Genomic DNA, 15,514 nt, shown 5'->3' with positions numbered 1-15,514 from the left:
TGACGACGCACGTGTCTATCGCCCGATGTGACGACGCACGTGTCTATCGCCTGATATAACGACGCACGTGTCTATCGCCCGATGTGACGACGCACGTGTCTATCGCCTGATATAACGATGCACGTGTCTATCGCCCGATGTGACGACGCAAGTGTCTATCGCCTGATATAACGACGCACGTGTCTATCGCCCGATGTGACGACGCACGTGTCTATCGCCTGATATAACGACGCACGTGTCTATCGCCCGATGTGACGACGCACGTGTCTATCGCCCGATGTGACGACGCACGTGTCTATCGCCTGATGTGACGACGCACGTGTCTATCGCCTGATGTGACGATGCACGTGTCTATCGCCTGATATAACGACGCACGTGTCTATCGCCTGATGTGACGATGCACGTGTCTATCGCCTGATATAACGACGCACGTGTCTATCGCCTGATATAACGACGCACGTGTCTATCGCCCGATGTGACGACGCACGTGTCTATCGCCTGATATAACGACGCACGTGTCTATCGCCCGATGTGACGACGCAAGTGTCTATCGCCTGATATAACGACGCACGTGTCTATCGCCCGATGTGACGACGCAAGTGTCTATCGCCTGATGTGACGACGCACGTGTCTATCGCCTGATATAACGACGCACGTGTCTATCGCCCGATGTGACGACGCAAGTGTCTATTGCCTGATATAACGACGCACGTGTCTATCGCCTGATGTGACGACGCACGTGTCTATCGCCTGATGTGACGACGCACGTGTCTATCGCCCGATGTGACGACGCACGTGTCTATCGCCCGATGTGACGACGCAAGTGTCTATCGCCTGATATAACGACGCACGTGTCTATCGCCTGATGTGACGACGCACGTGTCTATCGCCTGATATAACGACGCACGTGTCTATCGCCCGATGTGACGACGCACGTGTCTATCGCCTGATATAACGACGCACGTGTCTATCGCCCGATGTGACGACGCAAGTGTCTATCGCCTGATATAACGACGCACGTGTCTATCGCCTGATGTGACGACGCACGTGTCTATCGCCCGATGTGACGACGCACGTGTCTATCGCCTGATATAACGACGCACGTGTCTATCGCCCGATGTGACGACGCACGTGTCTATCGCCTGATGTGACGACGCACGTGTCTATCGCCTGATGTGACGACGCACGTGTCTATCGCCTGATGTGACGACGCACGTGTCTATCGCCCGATGTGACGACGCACGTGTCTATCGCCCGATGTGACGACGCACGTGTCTATCGCCCGATGTGACGACGCACGTGTCTATCGCCTGATGTGACGACGCACGTGTCTATCGCCTGATGTGACGACGCACGTGTCTATCGCCTGATGTGACGACGCACGTGTCTATCGCCTGATATAACGACGCACGTGTCTATCGCCTGATATAACGACGCACGTGTCTATCGCCCGATGTGACGACGCAAGTGTCTATCGCCTGATGTGACGACGCACGTGTCTATCGCCCGATGTGACGACGCACGTGTCTATCGCCCGATGTGACGACGCACATGTCTATCGCCCGATGTGACGACGCACATGTCTATCGCCTGATATAACGACGCACGTGTCTATCGCCCGATGTGACGACGCACGTGTCTATCGCCTGATATAACGACGCACGTGTCTATCGCCCGATGTGACGACGCAAGTGTCTATCGCCTGATATAACGACGCACGTGTCTATCGCCTGATGTGACGACGCACGTGTCTATCGCCTGATATAACGACGCACGTGTCTATCGCCCGATGTGACGACGCAAGTGTCTATCGCCTGATGTGACGACGCACGTGTCTATCGCCTGATATAACGACGCACGTGTCTATCGCCCGATGTGACGACGCACGTGTCTATCGCCTGATGTGACGACGCACGTGTCTATCGCCTGATATAACGACGCACGTGTCTATCGCCCGATGTGACGACGCACGTGTCTATCGCCTGATGTGACGACGCACGTGTCTATCGCCCGATGTGACGACGCACGTGTCTATCGCCTGATATAACGACGCACGTGTCTATCGCCTGATGTGACGACGCACATGTCTATCGCCTGATATAACGACGCACATGTCTATCGCCCGATGTGACGACGCACGTGTCTATCGCCTGATGTGACGACGCACGTGTCTATCGCCCGATGTGACGACGCACGTGTCTATCGCCTGATATAACGACGCACGTGTCTATCGCCCGATGTGACGACGCACGTGTCTATCGCCTGATGTGACGACGCACGTGTCTATCGCCCGATGTGACGACGCACGTGTCTATCGCCTGATATAACGACGCACGTGTCTATCGCCCGATGTGACGACGCACGTGTCTATCGCCCGATGTGACGACGCACGTGTCTATCGCCTGATATAACGACGCACGTGTCTATCGCCCGATGTGACGACGCACGTGTCTATCGCCTGATATAACGACGCACGTGTCTATCGCCCGATGTGACGACGCAAGTGTCTATCGCCTGATATAACGACGCACGTGTCTATCGCCCGATGTGACGACGCACGTGTCTATCGCCTGATATAACGACGCACATGTCTATCGCCTGATGTGACGATGCACGTGTCTATCGCCTGATATAACGACGCACGTGTCTATCGCCTGATATAACGACGCACGTGTCTATCGCCCGATGTGACGACGCACGTGTCTATCGCCTGATGTGACGACGCACGTGTCTATCGCCCGATGTGACGACGCACGTGTCTATCGCCTGATATAACGACGCACGTGTCTATCGCCCGATGTGACGACGCACGTGTCTATCGCCCGATATAACGATGCACGTGTCTATCGCCCGATGTGACGACGCAAGTGTCTATCGCCTGATATAACGACGCACGTGTCTATCGCCCGATGTGACGACGCACGTGTCTATCGCCTGATATAACGACGCACGTGTCTATCGCCCGATGTGACGACGCACGTGTCTATCGCCCGATGTGACGACGCACGTGTCTATCGCCTGATGTGACGACGCACGTGTCTATCGCCTGATGTGACGATGCACGTGTCTATCGCCTGATATAACGACGCACGTGTCTATCGCCTGATGTGACGATGCACGTGTCTATCGCCTGATATAACGACGCACGTGTCTATCGCCTGATATAACGACGCACGTGTCTATCGCCCGATGTGACGACGCACGTGTCTATCGCCTGATATAACGACGCACGTGTCTATCGCCCGATGTGACGACGCAAGTGTCTATCGCCTGATATAACGACGCACGTGTCTATCGCCCGATGTGACGACGCAAGTGTCTATCGCCTGATGTGACGACGCACGTGTCTATCGCCTGATATAACGACGCACGTGTCTATCGCCCGATGTGACGACGCAAGTGTCTATCGCCTGATATAACGACGCACGTGTCTATCGCCTGATGTGACGACGCACGTGTCTATCGCCTGATGTGACGACGCACGTGTCTATCGCCCGATGTGACGACGCACGTGTCTATCGCCCGATGTGACGACGCAAGTGTCTATCGCCTGATATAACGACGCACGTGTCTATCGCCTGATGTGACGACGCACGTGTCTATCGCCTGATATAACGACGCACGTGTCTATCGCCCGATGTGACGACGCACGTGTCTATCGCCTGATATAACGACGCACGTGTCTATCGCCCGATGTGACGACGCAAGTGTCTATCGCCTGATATAACGACGCACGTGTCTATCGCCTGATGTGACGACGCACGTGTCTATCGCCCGATGTGACGACGCACGTGTCTATCGCCTGATATAACGACGCACGTGTCTATCGCCCGATGTGACGACGCACGTGTCTATCGCCTGATGTGACGACGCACGTGTCTATCGCCTGATGTGACGACGGACGTGTCTATCGCCTGATGTGACGACGCACGTGTCTATCGCCTGATGTGACGACGCACGTGTCTATCGCCTGATGTGACGACGCACGTGTCTATCGCCCGATGTGACGACGCACGTGTCTATCGCCCGATGTGACGACGCACGTGTCTATCGCCCGATGTGACGACGCACGTGTCTATCGCCTGATGTGACGACGCACGTGTCTATCGCCTGATGTGACGACGCACGTGTCTATCGCCTGATGTGACGACGCACGTGTCTATCGCCTGATATAACGACGCACGTGTCTATCGCCTGATATAACGACGCACGTGTCTATCGCCCGATGTGACGACGCAAGTGTCTATCGCCTGATGTGACGACGCACGTGTCTATCGCCTGATATAACGACGCACGTGTCTATCGCCCGATGTGACGACGCAAGTGTCTATCGCCTGATATAACGACGCACGTGTCTATCGCCTGATGTGACGACGCACGTGTCTATCGCCTGATATAACGACGCACGTGTCTATCGCCCGATGTGACGACGCAAGTGTCTATCGCCTGATGTGACGACGCACGTGTCTATCGCCTGATATAACGACGCACGTGTCTATCGCCCGATGTGACGACGCACGTGTCTATCGCCTGATGTGACGACGCACGTGTCTATCGCCTGATATAACGACGCACGTGTCTATCGCCTGATGTGACGACGCACGTGTCTATCGCCTGATATAACGACGCACGTGTCTATCGCCCGATGTGACGACGCACGTGTCTATCGCCTGATGTGACGACGCACATGTCTATCGCCTGATATAACGACGCACATGTCTATCGCCCGATGTGACGACGCACGTGTCTATCGCCTGATGTGACGACGCACGTGTCTATCGCCCGATGTGACGACGCACGTGTCTATCGCCTGATATAACGACGCACGTGTCTATCGCCCGATGTGACGACGCACGTGTCTATCGCCTGATGTGACGACGCACGTGTCTATCGCCCGATGTGACGACGCACGTGTCTATCGCCTGATATAACGACGCACGTGTCTATCGCCCGATGTGACGACGCACGTGTCTATCGCCTGATATAACGACGCACGTGTCTATCGCCCGATGTGACGACGCAAGTGTCTATCGCCTGATATAACGACGCACGTGTCTATCGCCCGATGTGACGACGCACGTGTCTATCGCCTGATGTGACGACGCACGTGTCTATCGCCTGATATAACGACGCACGTGTCTATCGCCCGATGTGACGACGCACGTGTCTATCGCCTGATGTGACGACGCACGTGTCTATCGCCCGATGTGACGACGCACGTGTCTATCGCCCGATGTGACGACGCACGTGTCTATCACCTGATGTGACGACGCACATGTCTATCGCCTGATGTGACGACGCACGTGTCTATCGCCTGATATAACGACGCACGTGTCTATCGCCCGATGTGACGACGCACGTGTCTATCGCCTGATGTGACGACGCACGTGTCTATCGCCTGATATAACGACGCACGTGTCTATCGCCTGATATAACGACGCACGTGTCTATCGCCCGATGTGACGACGCACGTGTCTATCGCCCGATGTGACGACGCACGTGTCTATCGCCCGATGTGACGACGCACGTGTCTATCGCCTGATGTGACGACGCACGTGTCTATCGCCTGATGTGACGACGAACGTGTCTATCGCCTGATGTGACGACGCACGTGTCTATCGCCTGATGTGACGATGCACGTGTCTATCGCCTGATGTGACGACGCACGTGTCTATCGCCCGATGTGACGACGCACGTGTCTATCGCCTGATGTGACGACGCAAGTGTCTATCGCCTGATGTGACGACGCACGTGTCTATCGCCTGATATAACGACGCACGTGTCTATCGCCTGATGTGACGATGCACGTGTCTATCGCCTGATATAACGACGCACGTGTCTATCGCCTGATATAACGACGCACGTGTCTATCGCCCGATGTGACGACGCACGTGTCTATCGCCTGATATAACGACGCACGTGTCTATCGCCCGATGTGACGACGCACGTGTCTATCGCCTGATATAACGACGCACGTGTCTATCGCCCGATGTGACGACGCACGTGTCTATCGCCCGATGTGACGACGCACGTGTCTATCGCCTGATGTGACGACGCACGTGTCTATCGCCTGATGTGACGATGCACGTGTCTATCGCCTGATATAACGACGCACGTGTCTATCGCCTGATGTGACGATGCACGTGTCTATCGCCTGATATAACGACGCACGTGTCTATCGCCTGATATAACGACGCACGTGTCTATCGCCCGATGTGACGACGCACGTGTCTATCGCCTGATATAACGACGCACGTGTCTATCGCCCGATGTGACGACGCAAGTGTCTATCGCCTGATATAACGACGCACGTGTCTATCGCCCGATGTGACGACGCAAGTGTCTATCGCCTGATGTGACGACGCACGTGTCTATCGCCTGATATAACGACGCACGTGTCTATCGCCCGATGTGACGACGCAAGTGTCTATCGCCTGATATAACGACGCACGTGTCTATCGCCTGATGTGACGACGCACGTGTCTATCGCCTGATGTGACGACGCACGTGTCTATCGCCCGATGTGACGACGCACGTGTCTATCGCCCGATGTGACGACGCAAGTGTCTATCGCCTGATATAACGACGCACGTGTCTATCGCCTGATGTGACGACGCACGTGTCTATCGCCTGATATAACGACGCACGTGTCTATCGCCCGATGTGACGACGCACGTGTCTATCGCCTGATATAACGACGCACGTGTCTATCGCCCGATGTGACGACGCAAGTGTCTATCGCCTGATATAACGACGCACGTGTCTATCGCCTGATGTGACGACGCACGTGTCTATCGCCCGATGTGACGACGCACGTGTCTATCGCCTGATATAACGACGCACGTGTCTATCGCCCGATGTGACGACGCACGTGTCTATCGCCTGATGTGACGACGCACGTGTCTATCGCCTGATGTGACGACGGACGTGTCTATCGCCTGATGTGACGACGCACGTGTCTATCGCCTGATGTGACGACGCACGTGTCTATCGCCTGATGTGACGACGCACGTGTCTATCGCCCGATGTGACGACGCACGTGTCTATCGCCCGATGTGACGACGCACGTGTCTATCGCCCGATGTGACGACGCACGTGTCTATCGCCTGATGTGACGACGCACGTGTCTATCGCCTGATGTGACGACGCACGTGTCTATCGCCTGATGTGACGACGCACGTGTCTATCGCCTGATATAACGACGCACGTGTCTATCGCCTGATATAACGACGCACGTGTCTATCGCCCGATGTGACGACGCAAGTGTCTATCGCCTGATGTGACGACGCACGTGTCTATCGCCCGATGTGACGACGCACGTGTCTATCGCCCGATGTGACGACGCACATGTCTATCGCCCGATGTGACGACGCACATGTCTATCGCCTGATATAACGACGCACGTGTCTATCGCCCGATGTGACGACGCACGTGTCTATCGCCTGATATAACGACGCACGTGTCTATCGCCCGATGTGACGACGCAAGTGTCTATCGCCTGATATAACGACGCACGTGTCTATCGCCTGATGTGACGACGCACGTGTCTATCGCCTGATATAACGACGCACGTGTCTATCGCCTGATGTGACGACGCACGTGTCTATCGCCTGATATAACGACGCACGTGTCTATCGCCCGATGTGACGACGCACGTGTCTATCGCCTGATGTGACGACGCACGTGTCTATCGCCTGATATAACGACGCACGTGTCTATCGCCTGATGTGACGACGCACGTGTCTATCGCCTGATATAACGACGCACGTGTCTATCGCCCGATGTGACGACGCACGTGTCTATCGCCTGATGTGACGACGCACATGTCTATCGCCTGATATAACGACGCACATGTCTATCGCCCGATGTGACGACGCACGTGTCTATCGCCTGATGTGACGACGCACGTGTCTATCGCCCGATGTGACGACGCACGTGTCTATCGCCTGATATAACGACGCACGTGTCTATCGCCCGATGTGACGACGCACGTGTCTATCGCCTGATGTGACGACGCACGTGTCTATCGCCCGATGTGACGACGCACGTGTCTATCGCCTGATATAACGACGCACGTGTCTATCGCCCGATGTGACGACGCACGTGTCTATCGCCTGATATAACGACGCACGTGTCTATCGCCCGATGTGACGACGCAAGTGTCTATCGCCTGATATAACGACGCACGTGTCTATCGCCCGATGTGACGACGCACGTGTCTATCGCCTGATGTGACGACGCACGTGTCTATCGCCTGATATAACGACGCACGTGTCTATCGCCCGATGTGACGACGCACGTGTCTATCGCCCGATGTGACGACGCACGTGTCTATCGCCCGATGTGACGACGCACGTGTCTATCGCCTGATATAACGACGCACATGTCTATCGCCCGATGTGACGACGCACGTGTCTATCGCCTGATGTGACGATGCACGTGTCTATCGCCTGATATAACGACGCACGTGTCTATCGCCTGATATAACGACGCACGTGTCTATCGCCCGATGTGACGACGCACGTGTCTATCGCCTGATGTGACGACGCACGTGTCTATCGCCCGATGTGACGACGCACGTGTCTATCGCCTGATATAACGACGCACGTGTCTATCGCCCGATGTGACGACGCACGTGTCTATCGCCTGATATAACGATGCACGTGTCTATCGCCCGATGTGACGACGCAAGTGTCTATCGCCTGATGTGACGACGCACGTGTCTATTGCCTGATATAACGACGCACGTGTCTATCGCCTGATATAACGACGCAAGTGTCTATCGCCTGATATAACGACGCACGTGTCTATCGCCTGATATAACGACGCACGTGTCTATCGCCTGATGTGACGACGCAAGTGTCTATCGCCTGATATAACGACGCACGTGTCTATCGCCTGATGTGACGACGCACGTGTCTATCGCCTGATGTGACGACGTACGTGTCTATCGCCTGATATAACGACGCACGTGTCTATCGCCCGATGTGACGACGCACGTGTCTATCGCCTGATATAACGACGCACGTGTCTATCGCCCGATGTGACGACGCAAGTGTCTATCGCCTGATATAACGACGCACGTGTCTATCGCCTGATGTGACGACGCACGTGTCTATCGCCTGATGTGACGACGCACGTGTCTATCGCCTGATGTGACGACGCACGTGTCTATCGCCTGATGTGACGACGCACGTGTCTATCGCCTGATGTGACGACGCACGTGTCTATCGCCTGATGTGACGACGCACGTGTCTATCGCCCGATGTGACGACGCACGTGTCTATCGCCCGATGTGACGACGCACGTGTCTATCGCCTGATGTGACGACGCACGTGTCTATCGCCTGATGTGACGACGCACGTGTCTATCGCCTGATATAACGACGCACGTGTCTATCGCCCGATGTGACGACGCAAGTGTCTATCGCCTGATGTGACGACGCACGTGTCTATCGCCCGATGTGACGACGCACGTGTCTATCGCCTGATATAACGACGCACGTGTCTATCGCCCGATGTGACGACGCACGTGTCTATCGCCTGATGTGACGATGCACGTGTCTATCGCCCGATGTGACGACGCACGTGTCTATCGCCTGATATAACGACGCACGTGTCTATCGCCCGATGTGACGACGCAAGTGTCTATCGCCTGATATAACGACGCACGTGTCTATCGCCCGATGTGACGACGCACGTGTCTATCACCTGATGTGACGACGCACGTGTCTATCGCCCGATGTGACGACGCACGTGTCTATCGCCCGATGTGACGACGCACGTGTCTATCGCCCGATGTGACGACGCACGTGTCTATCACCTGATGTGACGACGCACGTGTCTATCGCCTGATATAACGACGCACGTGTCTATCGCCCGATGTGACGACGCACGTGTCTATCGCCTGATGTGACGACGCACGTGTCTATCGCCTGATATAACGACGCACGTGTCTATCGCCTGATATAACGACGCACGTGTCTATCGCCCGATGTGACGACGCACGTGTCTATCGCCCGATGTGACGACGCACGTGTCTATCGCCCGATGTGGACGACGCACGTGTCTATCGCCTGATATAACGACGCACATGTCTATCGCCTGATGTGACGATGCACGTGTCTATCGCCTGATATAACGACGCACGTGTCTATCGCCTGATATAACGACGCACGTGTCTATCGCCCGATGTGACGACGCACGTGTCTATCGCCTGATGTGACGACGCACGTGTCTATCGCCCGATGTGACGACGCACGTGTCTATCGCCTGATATAACGATGCACGTGTCTATCGCCCGATGTGACGACGCAAGTGTCTATCGCCTGATGTGACGACGCACGTGTCTATCGCCTGATATAACGACGCACGTGTCTATCGCCCGATGTGACGACGCACGTGTCTATCGCCTGATGTGACGACGCACGTGTCTATCGCCCGATGTGACGATGCACGTGTCTATCGCCTGATATAACGACGCACGTGTCTATCGCCTGATGTGACGATGCACGTGTCTATCGCCTGATATAACGACGCACGTGTCTATCGCCTGATATAACGACGCACGTGTCTATCGCCCGATGTGACGACGCACGTGTCTATCGCCTGATATAACGACGCACGTGTCTATCGCCCGATGTGACGACGCAAGTGTCTATCGCCTGATATAACGACGCACGTGTCTATCGCCCGATGTGACGACGCAAGTGTCTATCGCCTGATGTGACGACGCACGTGTCTATCGCCTGATATAACGACGCACGTGTCTATCGCCCGATGTGACGACGCACGTGTCTATCGCCTGATGTGACGACGCACGTGTCTATCGCCTGATGTGACGACGCACGTGTCTATCGCCTGATATAACGACGCACGTGTCTATCGCCTGATATAACGACGCACGTGTCTATCGCCCGATGTGACGACGCACGTGTCTATCGCCTGATATAACGACGCACGTGTCTATCGCCCGATGTGACGACGCACGTGTCTATCGCCTGATGTGACGATGCACGTGTCTATCGCCCGATGTGACGACGCACGTGTCTATCGCCTGATATAACGACGCACGTGTCTATCGCCCGATGTGACGACGCAAGTGTCTATCGCCTGATATAACGACGCACGTGTCTATCGCCCGATGTGACGACGCAAGTGTCTATCGCCCGATGTGACGACGCACGTGTCTATCGCCCGATGTGACGACGCACGTGTCTATCGCCCGATGTGACGACGCACGTGTCTATCACCTGATGTGACGACGCACGTGTCTATCGCCCGATGTGACGACGCACGTGTCTATCGCCCGATGTGACGACGCACGTGTCTATCGCCTGATGTGACGACGCACGTGTCTATCGCCTGATATAACGACGCACGTGTCTATCGCCCGATGTGACGACGCACGTGTCTATCGCCCGATGTGACGACGCACGTGTCTATCGCCTGATGTGACGACGCACGTGTCTATCGCCCGATGTGACGACGCAAGTGTCTATCGCCTGATATAACGACGCACGTGTCTATCGCCTGATGTGACGATGCACGTGTCTATCGCCTGATATAACGACGCACGTGTCTATCGCCTGATATAACGACGCACGTGTCTATCGCCCGATGTGACGACGCACGTGTCTATCGCCTGATATAACGACACACGTGTCTATCGCCCGATGTGACGACGCAAGTGTCTATCGCCTGATATAACGACGCACGTGTCTATCGCCCGATGTGACGACGCAAGTGTCTATCGCCTGATGTGACGACGCACGTGTCTATCGCCTGATATAACGACGCACGTGTCTATCGCCCGATGTGACGACGCAAGTGTCTATCGCCTGATATAACGACGCACGTGTCTATCGCCTGATGTGACGACGCACGTGTCTATCGCCTGATGTGACGACGCACGTGTCTATCGCCCGATGTGACGACGCACGTGTCTATCGCCCGATGTGACGACGCAAGTGTCTATCGCCTGATATAACGACGCACGTGTCTATCGCCTGATGTGACGACGCACGTGTCTATCGCCTGATGTGACGACGTACGTGTCTATCGCCTGATATAACGACGCACGTGTCTATCGCCCGATGTGACGACGCACGTGTCTATCGCCTGATATAACGACGCACGTGTCTATCGCCCGATGTGACGACGCAAGTGTCTATCGCCTGATATAACGACGCACGTGTCTATCGCCTGATGTGACGACGCACGTGTCTATCGCCTGATGTGACGACGCACGTGTCTATCGCCCGATGTGACGACGCACGTGTCTATCGCCTGATATAACGACGCACGTGTCTATCGCCCGATGTGACGACGCACGTGTCTATCGCCTGATGTGACGACGCACGTGTCTATCGCCTGATGTGACGACGGACGTGTCTATCGCCTGATGTGACGACGCACGTGTCTATCGCCTGATGTGACGACGCACGTGTCTATCGCCCGATGTGACGACGCAAGTGTCTATCGCCTGATATAACGACGCACGTGTCTATCGCCTGATGTGACGACGCACGTGTCTATCGCCTGATGTGACGACGTACGTGTCTATCGCCTGATATAACGACGCACGTGTCTATCGCCCGATGTGACGACGCACGTGTCTATCGCCTGATATGACGACGCACGTGTCTATCGCCCGATGTGACGACGCAAGTGTCTATCGCCTGATATAACGACGCACGTGTCTATCGCCTGATGTGACGACGCACGTGTCTATCGCCTGATGTGACGACGCACGTGTCTATCGCCCGATGTGACGACGCACGTGTCTATCGCCTGATATGACGACGCACGTGTCTATCGCCCGATGTGACGACGCACGTGTCTATCGCCTAATGTGACGACGCACGTGTCTATCGCCTGATGTGACGACGCACGTGTCTATCGCCTGATGTGACGACGCACGTGTCTATCGCCTGATGTGACGACGCACGTGTCTATCGCCCGATGTGACGACGCACGTGTCTATCGCCCGATGTGACGACGCACGTGTCTATCGCCTGATGTGACGACGCACGTGTCTATCGCCTGATGTGACGACGCACGTGTCTATCGCCTGATGTGACGACGCACGTGTCTATCGCCTGATATAACGACGCACGTGTCTATCGCCTGATATAACGACGCACGTGTCTATCGCCCGATGTGACGACGCAAGTGTCTATCGCCTGATGTGACGACGCACGTGTCTATCGCCCGATGTGACGACGCACGTGTCTATCGCCCGATGTGACGACGCACATGTCTATCGCCCGATGTGACGACGCACATGTCTATCGCCTGATATAACGACGCACGTGTCTATCGCCTGATGTGACGACGCACGTGTCTATCGCCCGATGTGACGACGCACGTGTCTATCGCCTGATATAACGACGCACGTGTCTATCGCCCGATGTGACGACGCAAGTGTCTATCGCCTGATGTGACGACGCACGTGTCTATCGCCTGATATAACGACGCACGTGTCTATCGCCCGATGTGACGACGCACGTGTCTATCGCCTGATGTGACGACGCACGTGTCTATCGCCTGATGTGACGACGCACGTGTCTATCGCCTGATGTGACGACGCACGTGTCTATCGCCTGATGTGACGACGCACGTGTCTATCGCCCGATGTGACGACGCACGTGTCTATCGCCTGATGTGACGACGCACATGTCTATCGCCTGATATAACGACGCACATGTCTATCGCCCGATGTGACGACGCACGTGTCTATCGCCTGATGTGACGACGCACATGTCTATCGCCCGATGTGACGACGCACGTGTCTATCGCCTGATGTGACGACGCACGTGTCTATCGCCCGATGTGACGACGCACGTGTCTATCGCCCGATGTGACGACGCACGTGTCTATCGCCTGATGTGACGACGCACGTGTCTATCGCCTGATATAACGACGCACGTGTCTATCGCCCGATGTGACGACGCACGTGTCTATCGCCTGATGTGACGACGCACGTGTCTATCGCCTGATGTGACGACGCACGTGTCTATCGCCTGATGTGACGACGCACGTGTCTATCGCCTGATATAACGACGCACGTGTCTATCGCCTGATATAACGACGCACGTGTCTATCGCCCGATGTGACGACGCACGTGTCTATCGCCCGATGTGACGACGCACGTGTCTATCGCCCGATGTGACGACGCACGTGTCTATCGCCTGATATAACGACGCACGTGTCTATCGCCCGATGTGACGACGCACGTGTCTATCGCCTGATGTGACGACGCAAGTGTCTATCGCCTGATGTGACGACGCACGTGTCTATCGCCTGATATAACGACGCACGTGTCTATCGCCCGATGTGACGACGCAAGTGTCTATCGCCTGATGTGACGACGCACGTGTCTATCGCCTGATATAACGACGCACGTGTCTATCGCCCGATGTGACGACGCACGTGTCTATCGCCCGATGTGACGACGCACGTGTCTATCGCCTGATGTGACGACGCACGTGTCTATCGCCTGATGTGACGACGCACGTGTCTATCGCCTGATGTGACGATGCACGTGTCTATCGCCTGATATAACGACGCACGTGTCTATCGCCTGATGTGACGATGCACGTGTCTATCGCCTGATATAACGACGCACGTGTCTATCGCCTGATATAACGACGCACGTGTCTATCGCCCGATGTGACGACGCACGTGTCTATCGCCCGATGTGACGACGCACGTGTCTATCGCCTGATATAACGACGCACGTGTCTATCGCCCGATGTGACGACGCAAGTGTCTATCGCCTGATATAACGACGCACGTGTCTATCGCCCGATGTGACGACGCAAGTGTCTATCGCCTGATATAACGACGCAAGTGTCTATCGCCTGATATAACGACGCACGTGTCTATCGCCCGATGTGACGACGCACGTGTCTATCGCCTGATGTGACGACGCACGTGTCTATCGCCTGATGTGACGACGGACGTGTCTATCGCCTGATGTGACGACGCACGTGTCTATCGCCTGATGTGACGACGCACGTGTCTATCGCCTGATGTGACGACGCACGTGTCTATCGCCTGATGTGACGACGCACGTGTCTATCGCCTGATGTGACGACGCACGTGTCTATCGCCTGATGTGACGACGCACGTGTCTATCGCCTGATGTGACGACGCACGTGTCTATCGCCCGATGTGACGACGCACGTGTCTATCGCCTGATATAACGACGCACATGTCTATCGCCTGATGTGACGATGCACGTGTCTATCGCCTGATATAACGACGCACGTGTCTATCGCCTGATATAACGACGCACGTGTCTATCGCCCGATGTGACGACGCACGTGTCTATCGCCTGATGTGACGACGCACGTGTCTATCGCCTGATGTGACGACGCACGTGTCTATCGCCCGATGTGACGACGCACGTGTCTATCGCCTGATATAACGACGCACATGTCTATCGCCTGATGTGACGACGCACGTGTCTATCGCCTGATATAACGACGCACGTGTCTATCGCCTGATAT

This window comes from Eucyclogobius newberryi, unplaced genomic scaffold (assembly GCF_026437365.1).
Source record: "Eucyclogobius newberryi isolate DKJ021-1_F unplaced genomic scaffold, fEucNew1.0.hap1 SCAF_197, whole genome shotgun sequence".
In the NCBI taxonomy this organism is placed as follows: Eukaryota; Metazoa; Chordata; class Actinopteri; order Gobiiformes; family Gobiidae; genus Eucyclogobius; species Eucyclogobius newberryi.
Note: the sequence above shows the minus strand (reverse complement) of the source record.